Consider the following 25,924-nt stretch of genomic DNA (forward strand, 5'->3'; position numbering starts at 1 on the left):
CAAGGTATGCTTGGATATAGGTTTCCACGTCTGGAATAGCTTTCTGTAGTCATTACCCGAACCATTCGACAGCTTCCCAGAGATGACGTCCTTGATGCAACAGCTATCCCGGACGTTGGGATTCCGTCAATTTGAAGCAGGGATATTATATTGAAGGGATGTAAAAAGATCCTCTCCAAACAATAAACGTGTGTCACGAAAACTAGTATGCACTATATATGAGATGACCCCCGTACTTACAAGGGTCAAAACACAGACAGTCATTTTCGCTTTTTTTTAGTTGTCCTTTTGTTAAAGCAAGTAGATGTGATTATTTACATGATTGAAATGACCACTGGCCAGTTTTGTATGAGGTGTCCTAAACCATGTTTCACAAAACTTGTACTGCGTTCTTGGATATAGGTCCTAGCAGTGTGAGGTAAAAATATACCTCAGTATCATGATGAATTACAGAAAGAGTGTTGCAACGATCCAGTATTGTTTCGAATGGTTGCACGATAAGCTATTCCGTTCAGGCCGGTAAGTAAGCAGCTTGAAACCATTGCTGTCATCCGACCGTTGTAGAACATCGGGTAGAGTTAGGGCAAAGTCTCTTTGCAACAATATTGCCCTTCGCACACTACGACACTTCGTGTGTCGAAGACGAGCGACATTTTTTTTCTGTGGCAAGCTTGTTGTGGGGAAATTAATTCCCATTTGTTACAATGGATGTAGCGCGGGATCTTCGCACACTACGCAACAAGCGTAACACTGTTGCAAGCTTGTCGCGGGAACTCGCTATCTAACACAAGCTAAGACCTTCGCACACTACGCGACTTCATGTGTCGATGACCCGCCACAGCCCCAGAATTTGTCTTTTCAGTAGCCAGATACTCATTCTGAAAGACGATCTCAATGAACGTTTTCGACAAAAACGCTTTTATCGCAAAAATTCAGGCACAACCTAGTATAATGAACTCCTGCAGAGATTAATACAACAACAGAATTGAAAAGACGAAATCATGGGAAAAAGTGTGTTGTGCATTCCATAGTGGATTCAAGGATATGCCTTAGAAAGAGAAGAATCGTATCGGTAAATAAACTGCTTGTTACCATGTTGTTCTTTCTTACATTTTCCAAAATTTGGTATCAAGCCAATGAACTGTTTGGTGGAAATTGCAACATAAAATTACATTGTTTGTCGCTTCACTTTACTATTTCAAATTAGACTTTTAAAACAGCACAAATGACCAGATATTATCGAAAATATTTTACACATTTCCGTAATATTACAATATTTACGTAATATTATAACATTTCGTTATTTTTATATGTTCTGTGTATTTAACTATACTAAACTAACTATACTATAAGAAAATATGAAAAATAATGTTTTATAAGCACTTGGACATAACGCTGATGCCTCGTGACACTCCATAAGAAATTTATAAGGAGATGCTGCGAGGCAGAGTTGGCGTGGATCAATGAAAACTTTACCCACGACCCACTGACCCACCACCCACCGTGACCCACGACCCACTGACATACCAACCATCATGACCCACTCTGACCCACAACCGACTACGACCCACCGTGACCCATTGTGACCCACCACGCATCGTGACCCACTCTAACCCACCGTAACCCACCACCCACCATGAACCACTCTCATCCACTGTGTCCTACTCTGACTCACCAAAATCCATCGTCATCAACTCTGAACAGGATCCACGGCCTCTTCTGTACTGACTAAAGAGTTTACACTTGTAATAAAACAAGGCTGTGCAATTGCCACTAATCGGAGTTTGAATTTCTAGTCAATCGCTCAAGCACCACTCTGTTACAATAACGGTGGACCTGACCTTTACAATATCAAATGGTAAAGTGTTTGTCAGTGAGGAAATTGAAGCACTTTAAGGTGGGGGAAATTAGTGTGTGCTAAAAGATACTTGTACTAAGAGGGTATTCCTGCAAGTGTTAATTTCTCAATGCATTCCAAAAGAAACTTCTATTCACAGGAAATACTCCTGTACAATATGGAAAAAGTTATGGTTTCTCAGTTCACAGTATTTTTCTCACAAAAAGTTGAAAAATCAGTTTTTCATTGCGTATAAAGGTGATCCGATACCCTCTGTGAGAGCATCCCCATAAATTATGCTCATAATTGTAATTTGTGTAATCGCTAAAACACCACGTTAAATTTAAGTTACAAATATGCGTAATTGCAATTATTATGAATATTTATTCAAAGTAGTTTACCTAATGCAAAGAAGAGACTTATTAAAAATTAGGTACAAAATTGAATAACACAAATAAGCCATTAGTAATACAAGTATGCATTTTCCATAACTAATTTGCCACCTTAAAACAAATCTGAAATCGGGTTTATTTCCCTTTGGCCTCCAGAACTTTTTCGTGGTAAATCATCCGCAGCGGAATGATGTTCATCCTTTGCCAAGAAATAACTAGCTCGTCTACTTTGAACTTGTCTAGTGGTGGGCCATTAACATTGATGAACAACAAGTTAGACAATGTTTGAGCACTTAGTCTATTTCTAATATCAGTCATCTGTAAATTCATATACGGAAATCCCCGTTCGCACTCTCGTGGAAGTTGATAATACTTCTACCCGATTCTGCAACTCCTCATCGACAATCTGCTTGTTAGACTTAAGTCTCATAACGATTTTTCTCGGCCAGTTTTGAAATACTCAGCAAGAAGTATCATCTTTCTATCACCATACAACATCTTTTCCATATCGACCATGTCATTTGGGAATGTCGACTCATGGCGAACAGAAACTTCATCTACCACACCTTCGATAGGGAATCTTGTGCATAAATTATCAATTAACGCCTGATAAACTGATGATTTATTACTTGTTTATAAATTTAACTTTTCTAATTACCCATGAAGGTTTGATGCCATTACCAAGTTTCCTCCCCCTTCTGGAAAGCGAAAAAGAACGAGGTTGCTGGAAAATGTTCAGAGGTGAAAAGGAATTTCCCTCCTTCTTCCCCTTCAAATACCACACTGTTGTTTGCCATGGGCCAAATTACTATGAATTTTAATTAAATTATCATAGTATAATTATATCGGTACTTTTCAGTGGAAAAAAGGATGAAATTTGAAAGTCCCAAATCAAGGCAATTAGACCAACGTAAAGGGAAAAAAAGAGTAAAATGTTCCATATAATTATACGTGCAATCCAAACTTAAAATATCCGTGTAATTAAGCTTACAATACAAATTTTATGTCTATTTTTTTCACAACTTTATGGGTTGATTGTCCTATGCTGTAAGCGCTCCATATAACTTCATCAATTATTTTAGTAGAAAGCAATGGATATATGAAGCCAAGCACTGTATTTTTTGTTTCTGATTTTTTTCTTAACTAATATCGATCGTTTTAGATCATTTTTAGAAACCAACTCACTATCAACTTTCCATATATAAAGTGCCCCCCCCAAAAAAAAAAATGAGAATTTAAAAAAAAATGCTAGGACACATTCTGTTTATTTTCAATAAAGAGTTAATACACTGAATTGCAGCTCCGTAAGTTTAACGGCTTGCGAGATACTCATTTTGTTTCGCAAAAATTCGGATCCTCACTACCTCCTTAGGATAGTATGTATTATAATGAAAGCAATATAACATCCCAGTTTGTATTAAGGTCTAACTATATACCAAAAGTCATTTTATTTGACTTTGAAATTTGACCGTGATGATCAGGCACACATAGTTACATTCAGTTTTTTTATATAATAAGTTACATATTACAGTGATTCAAAAATGTATTTTTCCCAGTAATTAGCTCCTCTAAAAACTCACAGGTCTCGAAAGCCAAGTAGTAGTATAAGTCCTATTCCTGTTATTACAATTACAAATACCAATATCCAAAAGTGTCTGAAGTTCTTTTTTCACTTGGTTAGATATACTCACCTGAAGTAAGTAGATAGAAACAAATGGAAAAGGAAGGGAAATGAAGGTCTTGAAAGTAAAACGAAGACAAATTTACCAGTCTTCAGAAGATACTGTCTACAATGCAGTGAGCAGAGTGGGTCGGTAGATCAGACTGAGACAGTGGATCGCAGTGGCTTATGATGGGTGGTGGGTCATGTTGGGTGGTGGGTCGCAGTGGGTCACGATGGAGGGTGGGTCATAGTGGTCACATACTGTTGCCCCACTACCCAATGACTCACTCAGAAAACTTGACCCACTGACCCACTCCATCTCTGGTGCGAATCATGAAATTAATACTTCATGTAGCCAATAACGGATAGAGCATTATACTGACTAAGCCCCGAATTTAGCACGCTGCTCAAGGCGGACCCCAAAGTCCAGGCTATATACGTACTCTTGTGAATGTGCTTGCACTTTGCCGTTAAAGACGAACACAAAATTAGAACTCTATTTGTAGTGTGATGTAAATCAGTCAAGCTTTATTTGAGTTCAATTTATAGTAACCTACTGGTTTTAATTTTTTAAATGTTATACGGTGTATTACTAATCTGAGATCAAGTAAGTTATGAATTACTTAATATTTATTAATATTCACAGAACAAGGGAGTAGTACAGGAAACCTGGCCTGGGGACTGAAATTCTCCAAAACCGCCGCTGCAGGTAGTAAAGGAAGTACAAATGAGCTGTAGTCTACACAGAAAAAATATAACTTATAGGTAAGTATTACCATATCTAACGGACATTTCCACTGATTTTTTATTGCACTAAAACGAATTTCAGAGCTAGCCGATTACGGAGAACACTTCCTTTCGTTCATGCGACGATTCTAACTAGCCGAAATTTGCGATTGAATTCCGGTCTGCTGCTCATGCGCTTAAAACTACGACCACCATGTTTGTACGTCACAGGTCGGTACAGGGGAAAAGATCTGCGCCACTCACTAGGGAAACGGCTTAGCGAAAGATACATGTTTTTCAATTGTGTAGGACGTTGCTAATAACACAAAGAATAAGAAAAGTAACAGAATTTAAGGTTTATTTAAAAAGCAAGCTATTTATTTATTTATATATTTATTACCAATTATTTGAACATATTTTAATATCTTAGGAGAAAGTTGAAGTGTACTCAAATGCTATATTATTGACTTTGTTTGCAGCCTGAAGTAAGAAACTAATTAATATTCTCATGTTTCGGTCACGGACCGACCTTACGAAGCGAATTTTATTAATTCTTAAGAAAAAAATCAACAATATAAAATCATAGTTATTTGATAATAGAGTGCAAATTTCTTATATGCAAGTTCATTTTGGATTCGATAGTTATGCGCTCAGGCGGAAGCCCAAAGAAATTAATACATGAAAAAACATTTCTCTAAGTAAAAGGAATATAAATTCTCTATTGAATTCAAAACAAGGACTCACAAACTTACGATGATAATAATGTTCATGAACATTCTGATAAATTACTAGTACTATTATTGAACTATTTTACAAATTAGCAATATTATTTCATCATAATATCTTCGCGCTTATTGCCGTTTTCTTTAGAAATGGAACATATTCGTAAATTGTCTATATTAGTTCATGTGAACTTTTACAAATTGGCTGAAGTGTTTTGAGCACATGAGTTTACATTTAAACCAACTAATAAACAGGCATGGTCTCACAAATGAACTAGTTATAGTGGCTTATTACTGAATAAAATAAAATGAAATTTCTCCTTTTATGTTCCACGAATATGTCCTATAGGCAAAGGGAGACGGATGATTAATGAGAGTGAATGATTATAAAATAATCGAAAGAATGGCCATGTGGGAGGAAACGCCTGAATCGCGAGAAAACCCACGGACACGATGTTGTCCATCACAGATTCGGGATACGGACAAAATCTCGCGGCCGAAACATCGCCGCCCAAAATCTCGCCGGCCAAAACCTCGCGTGGTCAATACCTCGCCGCCCAAAACCTCGCGGGACAAAATCTCGCCGGGCCAAAACCTCGCGTGGCCAAAACCTCGCCGCCCAAAACCTCGCGGGACAAAATCTCGCCGGGCCAAAACCTCGCATTGCCAAAACCTCGCCGCCCAAAATCTCGCCGGACCAAAACCTCGCCACCCAATGAGTTTCTTAATATGCAATTCCATATTACAAGTAATAATAATAACAATAACAATAATAATAATAATAATAATAATAATAATAATAATAATAATAATAAGAAGAAGAAGAAGAAGAAGAAGAAGAAGATACAAAACATCATGTGCGTGGGGTTTCTCGGGTTATTCCCGTTTCCTCCCACTTTCTTTATTCGATCATTTCCTTCATCCTGGTCATCTACGTCTCCTTTAACCTACAGGACATAATCAAGGGACGTCGTAAAAACTCATATTATTTCATACTTTCATAAATATTATTAGATTTTAGTTAAAATTTTAAGTATATATTATTTGAAGGTTGGCACAGTTCTCATAGCTTTGATTAAAATCAGTCAGGTATAAACGATGAATTTAGCCTCCAACTAAGGGCGAATCGATCTCCCTTTTCCCCGATTTAAAAAAGTTCAAATATACAGTAATTTTCATTTAAATAAATAGTATTACATATTGACGCAATATGGCGCTTCTTTTTAGTTGTTTTCAATAACTGGGGACTCGAGGTCGGTTGAATCCGAGAGCCTGCCATTGGAGCTGGCACACGTTCGGCCTAGGACTAGGGGTGTTCGATAAGGCTGAAGACCTATCGAACTTCAGGAGTGAAAATTTATCGAGTTGTCATCGGTTACTCGAAACCGTTCGAGTATTTGAAATTATCGAAGTTTCGGGCATTATCGAAAGTTCGGGCATTATCGAAAAAAGTCTAGCGAGATTTTGGATATGGTGACATTTTGGGTGGCGAGGTTTTGGCCAGGCGAGGTTTCGGCTCGGCGAGATTTTGGGCCGCGAGGTTTTGGGAGGCGAGGTTTTGGTCCGCGAGGTTGTCGCCGCGTGGTTCTGGCCGCGAGGTTTTGTACCCAAACCACAGATTCATATGGCTTGAATTCGAACCAGGTATCTGTGCTCGCCGAGGGACGCCATCCCTTATACGTGACGGGCTAAATGGCCATAAATGTCGAAAGCCCAGAAGTCTAAATCCTAAATCCTATTACAATTACAATTTATTAAACTATTTAAATTATTGTTAAAATCGAATCATTTTAAATCTCATTAACTTCATTAATTAAGCTTCATAAAAGATATGACTATAGATGTACATTGCGAGACAAATATTTATAGAATCATATATTTGCTTTGCCGTTCTGTAAATTAGCCAATAAACGAAAGACTAGTATTCCTTTCCCATCACACCATATTCCTTTAGATTGCATAAGCGTTCTAGTTGAATTATCTCCAACATCAATGCCCTTTCTTAACAAAACTACTGGAGACACTTCTCAAGAAAGTAGTCATGGATCAGAAGTCAAGTGTGCAACAGAAGCAAGAGAAGAGTCGAGTTCCATTTGGAGGCAGAAGCTATCTCCAGGACATAGTCCGGGACTTTGAAACACTGAAAGTTCATCGCAGCAGATACATTTCATGATGGAAAACCAGGCCATCGTCCAGCGATTATCATTGACCTACTCCAGTGATTCATACCGCCTCTGGTAGATTTTACGGGATGACAATGCAGTCGTCAACTTCATTTGGTTTCTTCAAGTGGCAGCCAAGAAGTGAAATAATATTTTTAAGAGGCTAATTATCATTCATCACGACTACGATGTCGGCAATCACCAACAATTAATACGTCAAGTGCTCATTCCAATCCTTTTAGTTAAATCCGTTTTCTCTCCCTTCTTTACCTTCTACAATCTAGTCGCTATTTTTTTTTTAATTTCAAATTGTTGAGTTTTATTTATACATTAAAGCATAACCTTTCATTATCACAGTTGCATGTGAATTGTCAGTTATCATCCCTATCTACATTTCCTTGTTTGAAAATTTATAATAATTTATTGGCAAATTATAGACTAACATCTGAGCTAATTGAACTGACGACTCGCACCTACATACTAAATATGTAACAGTCCAATGCTTTATACTGCTCACTAAAAGTGAGTATGTGCTATTAGTATAAACAACATTGCGGACGGTATCTTTTCTGCTTCTATAAGTTAAGGTATTCTACTACCAATAGTATTATAATTTCAGGATATGTGCTTGTCCTACATTTTCACATATATTAGGATATCTGGAAGACCAAGTCTTCCTCGACAGGAGAACAGCAAGATGATTTACCCAATAAAATCAGAACCCACTGAATGAATATTTACAATCTTAGTAATGATACATTTTCGCAAATAAAGCAAAAAATAGTACATTAATCTATTTCAATAAATTAGTAGTACGCTGTTAAATGAATGTTTCCCTAAACGTCTTTTACATATTCTCACAAAGCAAAGATATTGGTAAATTTCCATCTCTCTTCCCTGAAATTTTAAGATTTTGTGAATATCATTAGTCACTTTCAAGAAAAGCGTATATGTAGTATTTTGGAAATAATTTTTCTTAAACACACTTTCAATGCGATTCTCAAGACGTTGTGACTTAGGTAAGTCGTTCTCTCATACCTGATGAACTTTTATGGAACTCCATTAAAATTGCCACACCTGGATCTTAGTTATTTATAATAGTCCCTTCCCCCCAGAATATTGAAAGTCTCCTGTAAACGGATGTGCATCGCTTTCTGATGCTCGAGCACGGAATTTTACCAAACTTAGTGAAAATCATTTTGACCTACCTAAGTTGTTCTCTCGTGGCCGCTGAATTTTCATCGAATTCCATTAAAATTGTCACCTGTTCTTACTCATTTATAATTGATTTACTCCCTCAATATGTAAAGTCCCCTCTTAACAGATACGCTTCGCTTTCTCATACTCGAGTATGGATTTTCACCAATTATTGAAAATTGACAGTGAAACTTTTAACTTAAAATTTACAATCAAATACTATTCGTTTCAGAGCAGTCATTTCCATATGTTTTGTGCTTTATATATGAGTGGGATTTTGTAACCCAAGAAAGCAGAGAGACTCATTATTGAGTAAAGAAGGAGAAAGTAAATGTGAACAATATCCGTAATATGCCTACAAAACCATTGACTATTCTATTGCTATCCTTGTTTGCTTGTCGTTACTGTCTCTCAATCAATGTTGGTTTACCTATCACCTTATTCTGCTCTTTATGTGGTTTAAGAGAAGATAAGCAAAACCTATGACGTCACAGAGCATTCAACTGATAATGACTGCTTTTAGAGGATAGGATAAAAAATGGACTTTAGACAAAAATTACAAGAAATTGTCATTTAAAATACTCGAACAAAAATTGAGTCCTCAAAAATTAAATAAGAAAGTAAATAGATACAAGTTCCCCCTCACTTTGAAATTTACAGATACCACACTATTAAAGTAAATGAGATAGCAGCGTCAGATGAAGATACGTTATACATTGTTGAGCACAACAGTTCTATATATCATTCATTGCTGTCCCTCTAGAACACTGTCTATAATCGCAATGTCTATGCTAACTCTATTTTCACACAATGAGAGAATTACCATGCATAGGGATTAATACCTACATATCAGATGCACACAGCACACATATATAAAGGTAACCAAGAACGTTTTATCGCTTTTCTACCCACCACCTTCGAACATCGACATGTCACCTAACACGTACCTGGAAAATCAAAGATAGTCTCCATCAGCCAGCTTCTGCCAACATTCTTGGAGGCCATGGATTCCATTGCGGTAGAAATTGGTGGGCCATGAAGCAAAGAAGGCTTCAAGATAATTTTGTACCGCTACTAGGGATTTGGACTGACGTTCTCTAAGGTGGTGGTCCAAAGAATGGAACAGGTGATAATCCGACGACACAATGCCCGGGGAGTATGGTAGATACAATAGTGTTTCCCATCCAAGGCATAGAATGGTGTCCCAGGCCATCCTAGGGACGTGGGGCTTAGTGTTGTCCTGTAGCAGAAGGACCACTTTGTGATCCAGAAGTGCTGGATCCAGAATTTTGAGTTTTCCTTAAACACGGTTTAACTGCTGACAGTACACGGTTGCATTGATGCTCTGACCAGCTGGCACAGTTCCCGATGCAAAATGCCGCGAACTGTCTATCAAACACACAGAAGGATCTTCTTTTGGTGCAGTTCTGCTTTCGGCTGTTTATGAACCGGTTCATGCTATGCTAACGTATGATGACGGGGCCCTGAAGCTTCGAACAGGACCCACTTAATACGGGGTCACAGGACGAACACAGGGTCAATTAACTGTCCAGAAATGGCTTCTTCCTCAGAGGGGACAGCAAAGAAACTCAGGTGTCAGCTTGCGTTGCTTTCTGGCCCAAAGTCAAATCATGTGGAACCCATCGACCCAACTTGTAGTGCTTCCCAAGTTGATGGAGGTGATGCGAATTTGTTTCTCCACTCACACTGAATTGTGGTCCCAGTTCGTCACATGTCTGGCCACTGTTTCCTCAATTCTTGCGTGACAATCTTCATTTTGTACACTCCGCATCAAAAAATTGCGACAGCTAATGCCGTGCAGTTAGGCCACCCAAAATACACCTTATCCCATAATCGTGTCAGGTAAAGAGACCCCCTCTCTCTCCTACTTTCTTCTCTCCTATAATAAAATTAGCCAGCAACATGAGCGCAATTCTAACTTCAAATTACACATGTATTAGTGTCGATAAAATGAAATAACAAAACCGAGACGAAACAAGATACATACGTTGATGTAGGGAGAAACTGAAACACACACATTGAAAACTTAAAACCAATGTATGTCTATTACACAGAGATTCAAATATGAGGCAGAAAAAGAGAGAGAGAGAGGAGAGGAGAGGAGAAGAAGAAAAAGAAAAGGGAGAACAGATAAAACTGTGGAATTCAAACGTAGTAAGAAAAGAACCTAACATTATAAAGTTCCGTTTCCAGAAACCCAACAGTAATAACGTTTGTTTTTACATATTTTTTCAAAACTATTCGAATATATACAGGATGCTTGGAACATTCATTATGTCACTTTCATAATGGATAGCATAATCAACTTCAAGTAGAACTGTAGATTAGCGAAACCCATCTAGGATAGTGTCAGAAGTTTAACACACATGCTTTGTTTCCGCGTGGTTCGATTGCAAATTCGGTAGTGTTCATTGGACGTACTGGTCCCAAATACAATTTAATATACCCACCAGATAGTGTTGGTCATATTCTCCATTTCAGACCACTAATGCAAACAACAACAAAAAAACGAAACGAAAGGAAAAAGAAAGAAAGAGAAAATTGAAGCGTGCTATTTTACTGTTAAATTTCTATCAGAAATGCCCTATATTAAAAGAACAAACTGTATCGTAATGAAAAGTTACAAATGTTCGAAAGGAAAAGTTTATGTTCCTCATAGATGTAGCATGTTTCAAATTTCAACGTGAATAAAACACATTGAATTATAGGATGGGAACAAATTTTGTGTCGAACTAGTATAAATAAAATGTTGTTTTCAAATAACCAAAGAGGTTACCATTTTCTAGTCTTTTCTGAAGTTCTATCTGTTCCGAACATTCAGCATTGATTTCATCTCTTCCGGATATAACGTAATTTGCACAGATAGAATGAACACGCTAAGAGCTCATACGGATCATTGTGTCAGTAGGATGATGTTGGTTAGGTTATAGACCACCACTGGGTCGAGGATTCAAATCCGTAGTGACCCGGTAGTTCGACTGAAATTTGTAACCCAGAGGATAAAAAAGAGATTTTACTTATTTTCTTCGGTTTAAACAGTATTTCTGTTAGAGGTGACCAGGACTGGAGATTTTATCCCCAGAGCACGAAAAACACGACGCCGAAATTCCTAAATAGATAATTAGATTCTCCAGACCAGGTATATCGGGCTCTTGTTCCGTTTTAACTTTGGAACATGAAGTGCGTGTGTGTGAGAGAGAGAGATTTGGGGAGAACTGAAAGATGCAAAGACAGGATAGGGAAACGTCAAGAAAGAGGGAGATGACGGACGAATATAAATATGAAACATACTTATCATTGGAGTGCGTGATGTAGAACGCACACACTGTTTACTAGAATTATGCCAGTGATGCCTTGTAAGTTAGCCACCAAGATGAATCTCTGTTTGCAGCCATTATTTTATGCGAAAAAATCATACAACCTGATGGGGAATCGAACCAAAATTATCTATTTGGAAGTCTAGCACGCTCCCACTGCACCACATATTGCTTTAGTCAAAGTTTGTTTAACAAATGGTGTGGTGTTTCTTTCTGAGAACGATAACACGAAAAGTGTATGCTACAGATCAATGATGTCTTTGGAATATCCTGGTAAATCCCTTGCCCTTTCCCAACCAACATTCGTAAATCGTCTTTATCATCATACCGATGTTTGTTTCCACATTCTTACATATTGCTTTTTCCGTCACTTTCGACGTCGTTAAATTGAAGTTCTGCACCCATTCTCACTCCTGAGGAGAAACGGTGCTATATAAAAATAATAGAAAACGATCAATATTAGTGTTGAATCCGTAGTTATCGGGATTCATATGTTGATGAGTGACAATGCCTTTTAAGTCCAACATCAGCCTTTACTGATGGTAAAATTTACTATCACATCTAGGAGGAGTAAAAGGTGGTGACTAGTGATGTGAAGTGGAAAATTTTCCGCTATATTTTTCCGAAAAATTTTCCGTTGTAAACAAATATCAATAACCAAGTAACAATTCCTCATTAGCCATAAAATTCATTGAATTCATGTATAGAAATGTTAAAAAGTGAAAGATCGTTCAAATAATCTGAAAAGTTTCATGGCTCAGAAAATTTCCAGTACTTAGGAACAAGTGAAACAGTTTTTCATGAATCTAAAAAAAAAAAAAAAATCTGTAATGTGTGGCAAAATCGAAAAACTTTCTATGAGTTCGAAAATTTTCATCATTTTGAAGCAAAAAGTAAAACAACTACTTGAATTGGAAAGTTAAAGTAATGTTCATGGATTGGTAAATTTTCATTACGATGTAGAAACAAGTGGAGAAACTATTCGTCAGGCGGACAATTTTGACAATTATGCATAGTGATATTAGGTGGAATATTTTCCACTATTTAACAGCACATTGAACTAAAAAAACTGAATTCCTGTAGAGGAAAGTTAGACAGCAACAAATTATAATTTTCCAATTAGCTTTCGGGAACCGGAAAATTTTCTAATATTTCCAGTTGGCAAGTAAAAATTTACGTAGTGTTTCTCTCTCTCTCTTTCTCTGTCTCTGTGTGTGTAAAATCCAGGGACATAAATCGATTTCGTAGAGTACAAATATCCCATTCCATTTTTTAAAATGTAACAAGAAAGCGAAAAGAAACCTTTGTGAATTTATCAATTATTTCAAAAACAGAAAATTTCACTATCTCTTGACATATAGGCCTGCCTATGTAATGAAATAACTACATAAAAGTTTCTTATGAAGATTAGTTTTGAAAGAAAAAATAAGAAGAAATACTTTGATTTTGTTGTGTTTAACACTCATAAATTATTAGTTACATTTTAATTTATCTTCTGAATGAATATATGAATAAATAAATGTTTATTTTCAGAAAATGTTCAGTATTTGTTTTCATGAGTTACTTAAACTGGGATTTTGGGTATTCGAAAATTTACAATGGACACTTTATATTATCTCTGCTTATTTATAGGCCCCTATATGTTGCATATATGTAAATCCAGAAAAGTAGTAAAGATATGATAAACTTTCGTCTTACGCGTATTAAACTAGCAAAATATGATTTTTTGAGATCAAAGGTGAATTCTGAGGGAAGAATACATTGAAATTGTCGAAATATTTTTGCAGAAATGAAAAATCGTTAGATTTCACTCCATGAAACCTTTTTCAGCCAATATTTATTACAAATAAATTTTACGGCTGAACAATGATGTAGGTATAAGTGAAGTATGTTTATATGAGCCGAAAAATTTTCCGTCTCAACATTTTCCGGAAAATTTTCATCACTGGTTATGATACATAAAAATGATCGAAAATAACCGATATTAGTGTTCAATCCAATGTTTTCGGGGTCACTAAGATGAATAGTGCACTTTTGATGCAGTTTAAGTCCAAGTTCAGCCTTTCTAGCGGCCTTGGGGGAACTAGTAACATGTGAAAATAATCAAATACCACCAATATCAATGTCCAATTCATAGTTTTCGGAACATCAAAGTTGATTGGTGACCGTTCCGGTTCCCTTTAAGTCCAAGTTCATGTCTCAATGGGAGTAAAATCCCTAGCACTCCTAAGAGAGCGTGGAAAGTAGGGGATGTGTAAAAATAATTAGACGAATAGTGACACTTTTGATGACGTTTATAACCCTATTTAGACCCAATTAACACTCCTAGTGGCTGGCAAGTGTATAAAAGATGAAAACGACCGATATTAGTGTCGAATCTATAGTTTTCGGTATCGCTGTGGTGAATAATCACATTCTCGATACTGTTAAAGTCCAAGCTCAACTATATCGGAATGGGGAGTGAAAATGGGTGAAAAGTAAACTATCACAAATCAGGGCCGCAACTAGGGGGGGCAGAGGGGGCACGTGGTTGGAGGGGGCGCCGGAAAGAAGATATATCAATTGTTTTAAAAATTGCACCCTTTCCCTTGAGGAACTTATTCTAGAGGTTAAAAAAAATCAAAAGTTTACTTGGCCTTTTCCATGGGACCTCTTTTCGTTGATTATATATATTTGATTATATTTACTATAGGTGTAATGTCATAAATTAAAAACCTAATATTGCATGCATTTGTTCCCTTGGGCGAGCACAGAGAATCCGCCCCCCCCTTTCCTTTTCCTACCACAAGGAGCTGTTTGTTTGTATAATTCCATTGAGAACAGCTCTGAAGTTTAAAACGCTGTTATCAATAGGGGCGGGGGCGAAAAGTTCCCGATTTTTGTTGCTTGCTGGTGGTTGAAGAGCTAGCTCAGACGCGCCCCCTGTAATGTTACGCAATTGCTGTAATGTTTTTAAACTAGAAGGCAGTTTTGTGGCGGAAAAGATAATTTACACGCCTCGGTGTATTTAATTGTTTCTTGTACGCCTACCAAGAGATTTTGCGAGTGAAGGCTGTATGAAGCTTTATCTATTAGTTTTGCTTGAGAGCTTTTCGAGGCATTTTGAATTATTATCTATCAGTCCAACTTATGCTTTATTATGCTTTATTGTTAATTTCAATAATTTTTTTTACATTAATCGTGTATAATGTATAATATTTACTATACATTAAATCTAAATATCTTGATCTATTTATTAATATTTTATGAAGCAATTTCTTTCATATTTAATGAACTTTCTAGTTAATGCACTGTAAAGACAGATGCTTTGCTCGAATCAGTTTTTTCTATCACTTGTGTGCACCTTAGAGGTGCATATATACAGAAAGGTGCCCAAAAGATACAGAAAGTGCTCAAGTTCGAGAGGTACACATAACAATATAGTGTGGAGTTCTTGTATGCTTCATTGTTGATGGAAAGTTTTCTTCTTTTCTCCACATCAAAGGATTACACCGAAAAATTTACAGAAATAAAAATAAGCTTTTCATTGTTGCATTGTTATGTTCTCAATGATTTTGGATCGTAAATATTGGTTTTAAAAACATTTCTCATCAGAATTGGCATTTTGCAAACTCATTGACCATCTGATCAACACTCAAACTATAATGAAAAAACTTTGACGCTTTGGAACACCCGTGACATCAATAGTCGCGCGAGCTACAGATATAGCCCATGAAACTTTCAAGCAGAATAACAATGAGATCCTTTCGATTTTACGTTTGACCACACCCTAAACACGCAGAATGATAGTTGATAGAACGGTACACATACACCCTTTGAGTTATCATCTCGAATTACTTTGCGGCAAGGAAAATAAAAACGCTGGGCTACAATGGTAGCCCGCGCGCGTATTGGAGGGTTAAAGTACTTAAAAATCGATATAACTGGTTTCATTAAGAATGTTATTTACAATTGCAATCCATAAGTGATACTTTTCGACTAAACCTTGGGGGGGGGAGGGCGCCGAATTGCGTGTTTGCCCCGGGTGACAGAAACCCTAGTTGCGGGCCTGTCACAAATAACCCAGATTTGTGTAGATTTCATAGTTTTCGAGGTTGCTAAGCTGGTAGGTGACAATCCCAACAACACAAAGCCAAAGTTAGGCAAGAACGAGCATGCCACCCGGAAATTTGCGGATACACCAAGAATATATGCCGTTTAGTTCTAATTTCCAAGAACTAGGATATGCAGGGAACTAAACTGTGTCTGTTTCTCAACAAACTCTGTCTCGTTATTGATACACAGTTGCCATCGCTCATTCCATTTTGTATACCATGTAGCATAGTTAACTTTGGGGTTATGTTTCAGACACTGAAAATAGAACTTAGGCCTAAGTTAGGTGAGTAGGCTAGGTGTAGTGGAAGTTCAATATAGTGGCCAGCCAAGAATGAGGCCAAACGATTAGCACGGTGTGGTGCTGCATCTTCCATGTGGCAGATGAAATTGCCATTTTGATATTTTTGGTCGTTTCTCAGTCAATTTTGGCAAAAATTATGTATCCAAAAGTATATGAAAATATTCTCCCGTAATTAAATGATCTTTCGAAACATTTTGGGACAATATTCTTTCCTGGTAGTCCCAGAAGGTAACGTACAGCACATTCTATTCGATGCTACCCGAGGAATTTTATAAGAGGGTGGTAAGTCTGTGTGTTTCCTGTGCATCGATTGTTATTGTTTTTTGGTTGAATAATGGAACCTGTGATTAATCCATTTTCACAACACTTGTCAAAAAAAAATGCGTTCCTCTCTTCTGAAGCATGCCAAATATGCAACACTTGAGAGAATTCTTGCCTCTTTCTGATCGACATTAAGCATTCACGGAAACCAGCAAGAAAAAATTTTCGTTAGACCCAGTTCGTTTGTAATTATTTGTTGTACTATTCCCATTGTTAGCAATTATCACAAATCTCCTATCTTCCATGATGAAATTATCAACACGGGCAATGTTAGCGTCTGTTGATGCTGCTTCTGAACATCTAGACCTTTATTCATCTTTCACACTCATTTGCCCTGCTTTCAACTCACGCACCAACTTCCTAACAATGTTTCCTGCGAGAGCACTATCACCACACACACACACACACACACACACTTCAATTCGCAACGAATATCGGCTGCACAAGGTCCAACTGCGATGAGGAATCTCACAATTACCCGTTGCTCTTCAATCGAAAATTACATGCCCCCAAGAGACATTAGAAACATATACTCTTTCAAGCACTGTATCTCAACTGCTGCCACCTGGTAAACAAACCCTGCACTGCTTAGAGACAAAGGATAGAGGCCTCCAACATATCAGTTGCTTTCCTGATATGACAAAAAGTATGGAATTTAGAACAAAACAGCACGTACTTTTGATGTGCTCCTCGTATATTTGGATGTAGGTGTATGATGTATATTCCATTGTGACTCTGAAACACCTGGAGCAATTTCAACTAAACCTGGTAGACATGTTATTAATAACCTGGAAAAAATACAATGGGTGTAAGATCCCCAAGGGATATTAATTGGAAGAAATGGCATGTAAAAATAATCCCTAAAACTGATATAGTGTGCAATCCATAACTTTCAGGATCCGTGAAATTAATAAAGACGCTCCACTCCCAATACCGTTTAAATCCAATTTTAACCCTATCGGTACAAGGTGAAAAAATATAATGTGAAAAATGACTTAAATTAGTTTCGAATTCATAATTTTTGTGGTAAGGAAAACGAATGATCTGTTTGAAATGAATTTTGGAACATGTTTGGTACCAATCTCAAGCTGGGTTCCTTAATCGTATCAATTTGATTAAAGGGTGTATTCAAGGGCATGGGATGTTCCAAAATTTATGCCAAAAGTGGAGTATCTTCCCTATGTTTATTATTACACTTCGATCGAAATAGGTATCGTAAGGGAGAAGAGGATTCAAATGTATTACATAAATCTATTTTCCCGTGCAAAGAACGGATATTTCAGCTAGTAAAGAATTTAAAAAAAAATATTGAATTTTTGTCTGTTAAAAACAAGAGACATCATGCACAAATATTCATAACATTAAATATCACGAGTTTGTGAATAAAATGCAAACTTATCTTTCCCTTTAACAAAGGAATTCTACAATAAAACGAAACCTCAAAAATGAGACAGAATTAAAAATTAGCACAATTAGTCTAGTTAATTAATCTTTATAATTCTGCCATATTCAACTTAGTATAAATTCATAAATTTACATTATAGTATTGGTTTTCTTTTAAGAAACTGTTTATCTAATCTAATATAAATAAAATAAAGAGTTTGTGTGTTTGTTTGTCTGTCTTTGTGCGGCCTGGGGACCAGACGAGTAGACCGAGAGTTACCAAATTTTGGTCAGGGGTACCTTGGTTCAGGCCACAGATAAAGACAAAGCGTTTTTTTTTAATTTCGAACCAGGGGGTCTCAGGGGGAGCGTTTCCTGGGACCGACCTGAGGACCAGACAAGTTGACCGAGAGTTACCAAATTTTAGTCGCGGATAAATTGATCCAGGTTCCAGACCAAAGCGAAACGTTTTTGTCAAAATTTGAAAAACGAAAGCCTCACGGATTCGTTTACCGGGACATGTAAGACTAATAGAAAGTTATTAGTGTCAAGTTCATAGTCTTCGCGGTCGCTGAGATCAATGGTGAAACTCCGATCGCATTAACTTGCAAACTCACCCTATTCGGCGGGGGGATACCGAAACATGTAAAAGTAATCCAAAATGACCGATATTAGTGTCAAATCTACAGTTTTTGCAGTCGCTGAGATCAATAATGACACTTCCATTAGCGATGACTTGCAAATTCATCTACCATTGTATGCGGGCCGGGGGTCAGCGGGGGAGGGCAGGACACCGAGACATGTAAAAATAGCATAAAATGATTTATATTAGTGTCAAATCCTTAGTTTTCGCGGTCGCAGAAATAAATTGTAATACTTCCACAGGCGTTGACCTCCAAATACAGCCCCCATGCGAAGATTGGGTATATTCAGCTACTCTACAATAAATAAAGCCCGTAGCAGTACTAGATAGGAAGTGATAAAGAAATTTAACATTTATTTCTACAAACTTCAGGTTAATACTCTCTTGAGCAGATTCTCGAACTGGAGTTTCAGGAAAGTATCTACGGAAAAAGACACTATATCTGGTTGATTTAAGTAGAATAAGATGCTACCACGTCGCCCGATTGCTCGTATATTTGGTTGATAAACTATTCGATATAATATAATCGTAATCACTTTCAATAAGATTTCCAAAGGACAAGCATTCCCTCAGATGGATCAAATGGTTGTAACTATATCGTGCTCATACCTTGTACACTAAGTGAAATGAATTTCATATAAAAACGCAACTTAAAATAATTAATGTTTGTAACGTTAGAATTTGAGAAAAGAAAAGAGGGAAAACAGTAGACAATATTATACTTAATATAGCTCAACCCACTGATTTCTTTAATGGCTAGCTCGTGCGCGTTTGATGCACGTGATCCCGGGAGAGCACAAAAAAGTAAGTTTCCCAGCCATTTATTTCAATTAATCACTTGTCTTCTTTATCCTAACGGTCATAACTGTGAGAGACTAAACTAAAATAATTGGTTCTATTTGGAACATACGAGTAGTTCATAAGTTTTGAAAAGAATTAAGAAGTTAGCGCTGGGTAGCCTACCTCATTTTCCTACAGAAGTTGATAATCTTATATATAAAAGAGAACGTACAAATCCTTTGTTCCCTCATCACGCTAATACGGCTGAACCAATTTCTTTCATTTTTGGGGGGTTATTAGGATTTGGACCCTAGATGGTTTTTATCATATCACTTTAATTTTTAATTACCAGTGTCTTGAGATAATTGACCATTCAAGTGTCCATAACGTACAAATCCTTTGTTAGTTCATCATAGGTAAAAATAAACGTATTTATATGCAACCCGCATGACCGTGTCACTCGGCGGGTTAACATAAATGACAGGCGATATAATGTTAACATTTACTGCAAGCATATTTCACGGGTATTAAACACATGAGATATGGAGTTGTGCATTTAAATTTTCATTTCAACCCAGCGAAGCGGGTAATATATGCTAGTCCATTATAAAGAAAATATACATTTCTTTTGCTCTTTTATGCAAGGACAATTTTCTAATTTCCCTTTTCTCCTTCACATCTCAAACTCCGAGATCACTATTCATTTGAAGATTCAGTCTTTGGCTCCTCGACCAAAGAAGGTTAAACATTAGTGCTAATAACACAAATTACACTTTTATTTTTATTTATATATTTTTTCTCACTATTTCTCAAGTTGAAAGAATATTTCTGACTAATATTGCTAATAGGTTTATTATTATTATTATTAGTAGTAGTAGTAGTAGTAGTAGTGGTAGTAGTAGTAGTAGTAGTAGTAGTGGTAGTAGTAGTAGTAGTAGTAGTAGTATCGAAGGAATCAATTGTTTACATTTCAACCGTTCGACAAGCACTTGTGTATATACCGTACATCTGTCTCTCTCATGATAGCTTCCATAAAATTATCCGAATTTGATGAAAGTTTGCTTTTCTTATTTCTTTCTTTGTAATCACGTTCATGGGATAAGTGGATCGCATCTCCCTTTAAATTTTCCGGGCAAAATTGGGCTCTGTTCCAGTCGTTTTCATGTGACTGTGTGCAACGTCATAGAAATACTTTCCTCGCAGAATAAACATGCAGGAAGTATTCTGTTGTTTTCCTTTTTATGTAACCACCGCTGCTTCAACAGTCAGATTTTCTTCGGCTTGTTCTTTACACTCGGCTTTGGTCGACCCACTAAGAACAGGACAAATAGACCATAACGTCTAGAACATCATATTACAAAAATGGCTACTACATAAAGATTAGGTAAATATGTATACTAAGTAACAAGAGCAGAGATTATGTTGCCAGTTCATTTATTTTCTCTTGGTTAGCAGGCTAAACGTAAGGAAGAAACTAGAAAACGGAAGAAAAAGGGTAAGATATGGAAGTATTTACTCATAGTATTGTATAATTTAATATTATGGTTTTATTAACACATAAACTGATATATAAGCTAAATTTAACTCACTCTAATTTTACGAACGGGGCCTCGTAAATCAAATGTATCATTATTTTGGAAGCGGTATGGTGCATAGGCTACTCATGCTGCCCTGTTGTATTAGTTATGTAGTTTCGTGCGTAGCATTCTGGGTAAAACCATGCAGTTGGTTTGTGAAAATCTTTCCGGTAACGAATGAATTACGTGAAGCAAATAATGTGAATTGTTAATAAATCCTTTAAATCTTGACACTATTTTCAACATGAATTCGGTAATATGAATTTTTATAGATTATTAAAATGTCTAGTTATTTTTTTTTTTTTACATTCAATATATTCACAAGTGAGTGTAACTTTCTTCTAATTTGGAGTTAGCCATTATATCATATTTTTAAAAGAATGTGAAAAGCATTTAGGCCCTATATCAGTTAGAAAGCAATTGAGTTATTTTCAATTTTCACTCAAGTTATCAAATGTTTCGGAAGCTTAATTGTGATTATTATTTTTAAAATTTGTCTCTTATTTTTGGCCAACATTGTTAACCATATTTGAAATAGAAAAACGAAATCTCAATTTTTTTTTTATTTTTGTGCATTGCAGTATTTTCGTAAGATGGTCATATTTTGCAAGTTAAAGGAAACTATAATGATGAGAATAAATGAAATGGTGGAATGAAGGAAATGGGAAAGAAAGCTCACGCACACGGAAAATTACATAATTGTAGTTAAAAAAGAAACTAAGCGATTTTCTAGAATAAAAATAAATTTACGTTTTATATGATCACCTTGATTATTTTAATAGTCTTTCACTCCTCTCAGGGAAGGCTTCCCAGTTTAGGAATGACTAGTCTACTTGATCTGTTATAAAACTTAGAATATGAGGCGTTGTGGTTTATCTTATAAGTACCGATGCGTTAACACCAATTGAAGAACGTTAAGAGTGATGCTTATAATTGATAGAAGTGTAATTAATTACACTACTATTTTGTAGTGTGATTAATTTTCAATTTGTAGAGGCTATTATAAACAATATTATACTGGTATTTTTTCAATACATTTCAAGTACCTTTGTTACTACTTGCAAGAAGAATCGCATTTCGTATTAGCATTTATGGACTAAGAAACTATGAATGTAAAGTGAACTCAAGTTCTCCATCAAAAGTTATTTCCCCTCTCCGAGTATGCATCACACACAATGTGAGTAAGGCCTAAGAATTGTTTACTGTTAAAATACATAAAGGAAAAGCAGATTTTAATCCCCATTTAAAAAGAAAATCTGTGCTCGCTTTTATTTTTTTTAAATATATATGATTAACTATAAAGAAATGTATTTAAACACATCAGTGGCGTGCGGTGACTTTTCTCACAGGGGACAAGGTTCGAAGAGAATGCGTTCTGTATAGTGGAGATCCTGACTAGTCTTGTTGACACCAAACAAAACAATCTATATATTTCTGTAAAGGTTTCTTTTACCAAGCCTCTTTCTTTCAAGAAATGGATAATTTCAGTCACAGTTTTATCTGAAAAATTTTTGAGTCTGTAAAACCTATATTAATTCACTCTGCAAATTGTTAAAATTAAAAACAAAAACTCCCGTAACTTGATTTAAGAGTCAAAAACAAGCAATCAGGAAATCGAGATTTCAAGCACTGAAAATTCTTTAAATCTAACAGCTCAAGAAATTCTAACTCATTGAGATCTTGAAATCTCACCTCCATTTGTCCAATCACAGTATCAAAAATGTCATTGTAAAGACGCATTTAATTTTTGGATCTGTTGAGTCATCTACTTTACGTCTTTTATTAGAAGGTTCCCGTTGTCATCTAATTCTACTTTTCTAGAAGTCTCATCAAAATCGTTTCTTGCATTTCTAAGTTGAGATACCATCTTTTGTACTTTTTGGATGCAATATTTCACATCCAAGGTTTTACTTTAAAGAATGTTGAATAGTATATTCGTGCGAGAAAAAAAATGAGTGAAAACTTTTAGTAGATATGCAAAATCGAAATCCTTCAAACACTCACATTTTTTTGTAGTCATTAAAGCTTCGGTGTCGCAATTATCTGAATCTTCTACAATGTTCTTAGAACACTGTAAGAGTTATATTTGATTTGCATTTACTGCATTCACAATTCTGGAATTGTAATTCCATCTTATATTGGCAACCGTTGGAAATCGCTTAGTTATTTCTGATTCAGCAGGCGCGTTACAGCGTTTCGATGAATATGAAAAGAAATTTGGAATGCCACTTATTAAAATATATATATATATATATATATATATATATATATATATATATATATATATATATATATATATATATATATATATATATATATATATATATATATATATATATATTACATTCCTTGATGTGATTAACAAACTGTGGAACAACGAGATTGAGTCTGTGAGCATAGTAGTGTATGATGAGTGCACTCAAACACCTTTTCACAAAAGATTGTAAACCGTTCAAATGTTCAGAAAATGTGGCAGCTCCATCCATAGCCTAGTGCTACAAGCTTTCGCTTACAATTAAAGTGAGAGAGAACTTGGAAACCATGCTCACTTAGAGCAGTCGCAGTGCAATCACTAGTAACATCTGCAAAACAAATAAATCTTTCATGAATATTGCCGTCTTTCACATACCCATTGAATGAGAGAGATCTTTGCAATGTCCGTAGTTTTGTCCAACATTATTGTTTATTTCTGACTTAATTTTATCCAGAATTACTCACCAACACATTTAATAATATAATTCTGAATTCTGTTTGATGCTCCTTTAAACACTCTCGTGCTGTGAAGATGATAAGTCAACATGGGCGCCCGAACGAGAGGGCAGGGTGGGGCCGGGCCTTCCTCTGGCTCACGAAAATGTATACGTATTATAGCAAAACCACGTATATTAAATACCAGAAATACCAGACGCAACATAGCAACCTTGGAGATGGGCCCCTCCCTAGAAAATTTTCTGCAGGTCCATTTAGTGTCGTACTTAGAAAGTAACTGAATTATTTCAATATATTTCCCTAATTTACAGAATCATCTTGTTCGTTATGACCTCTAAATGATAGACCTTGTTTAGTCATAAAACAAGAGGAATAAATCAATCGGTTCATTAGTTCTCGGTTTGAATCAACTTCTGCATTGCTTGCTCAATTGAAAATAAATTCTGGTTCTCCCGAAAGTTTTCAATTTAGTTATTGTGGACAGGTGTGAATAAGATTTTTCGTGGCGCAACTTGGGTTTGTGAAAATTGTTCATGTCACAAAAGCCATCATTATTCCAGACGTCTTTTCTATGTGGAACAGAATACAAAGCCAGCAATATAGTTTGTTTCTTGTCTTACATGAAGTTAACTATTTTGAAGAAGCGGAATAATCCGTTTTGATATTATGTATATAATCTTTCATTTTTGTCTGAATGGAAATGCTTGGAGTTATTCTACCACTGGTTATTATTCGTTGCTTTTCTTGAAAATTAAGGAATGAAAATGATACCATGAATAATTGGTCCAGAATACAACACTAAAACGGCCGATCCCCACCCCTACTGTCCACTGTACCAATTGAAGTAATATCACTGCTTGCGCCATCGCTTTGCTGCAAGGGACTCGATTTTTCAGACGAGTCCCCTTACATACTTTATGCTTAGAGTCATTTTCAAAATATATTGACAATCTGAAAAGTTCACACTTCACTAGATTGTCTTAAAGTGTCAAGATTAATACTGTAAATTTAATTGCGTTAAAACTATTAACTGTAAAAAGCAAGCGAGCATTAAATTCGCTTACGACAGAACGCCCGTGCTTAGAGCTTAGACAACATAATATGAGGACTAGCTGGCTGGACCCTGTTCCCTTCCCCGAGAAAACCCAATTAAAACCTGAGCGTTTCCGATCTCCACTTCGCTGTCGCACCCAGCACACGGGCGCTGACTGAAGTTGTGTCAGAACAATTGAAATAGTGTTATTTTACGAAAATAGAGAAATACAAATAATGTTTTCGTTTTCTTTGGTATATATTTATCACAAAATACTTCAATTAAAATGGCATTGACTAGCCTAGTCCCCTAGTCACCTTGACGGCACGCCGCTGAAACACATACATTTAGTTGTAAATGATTCAGAAACAAAACAAACACCAAAGAAACAATATTGTATATGATTTTCAACTGAAAACAGTGAAAAGGTTTAAGGACATAAGTATTATTATGTAAATGGTAAAGCATAATACTATTGTTTTATTTTCTTTGTAACCGGGAGCATGTTTTCTGACATTTACGTCTCCATTCGATACAACTACAAGAGAAACATAACTGGATGCAAAACATCATACACAAACTTAAAAAGGAAAATACCTGAGTTTTTAAACTCACCGATACAAAAAACAAGGTAAATACATACAAGGAAATTTTTATTTATCTATTTGTATCCAGTTACTACATGCTTTTTTTTACTCTAAACCACATAATTTTGTTGATGTTAGTATTCGTTAAGAGGGAAAAATGCTGTTTTGTGTCCTGTTCAATGAATCTGGGTGAATTATGTAAATAAGTTCTAGTATTTTGTTTACAATGATTTCGGGTTGTTTATTTGAATACTGCCTTTTTCCATGCTGCGCGAGGGGGAGTCAAATAGAATCATTAATCGTATGCTTTAAAAAAATGAGCACAGTATTCGCAGCAGTAATATGTATGGTTTGGAAGTGACGGCATCAAATAACGAAGGAGTATGAGCACAAAGCAGCAATAGCGTAAACAAATGGAAGAAATACATGCAACATATAACAACTTTATCTATTTTTAT

This window comes from Thermobia domestica, chromosome 11 (genome assembly GCF_964235325.1).
Source record: "Thermobia domestica chromosome 11, izTheDome1.hap1.1, whole genome shotgun sequence".
In the NCBI taxonomy this organism is placed as follows: Eukaryota; Metazoa; Arthropoda; class Insecta; order Zygentoma; family Lepismatidae; genus Thermobia; species Thermobia domestica.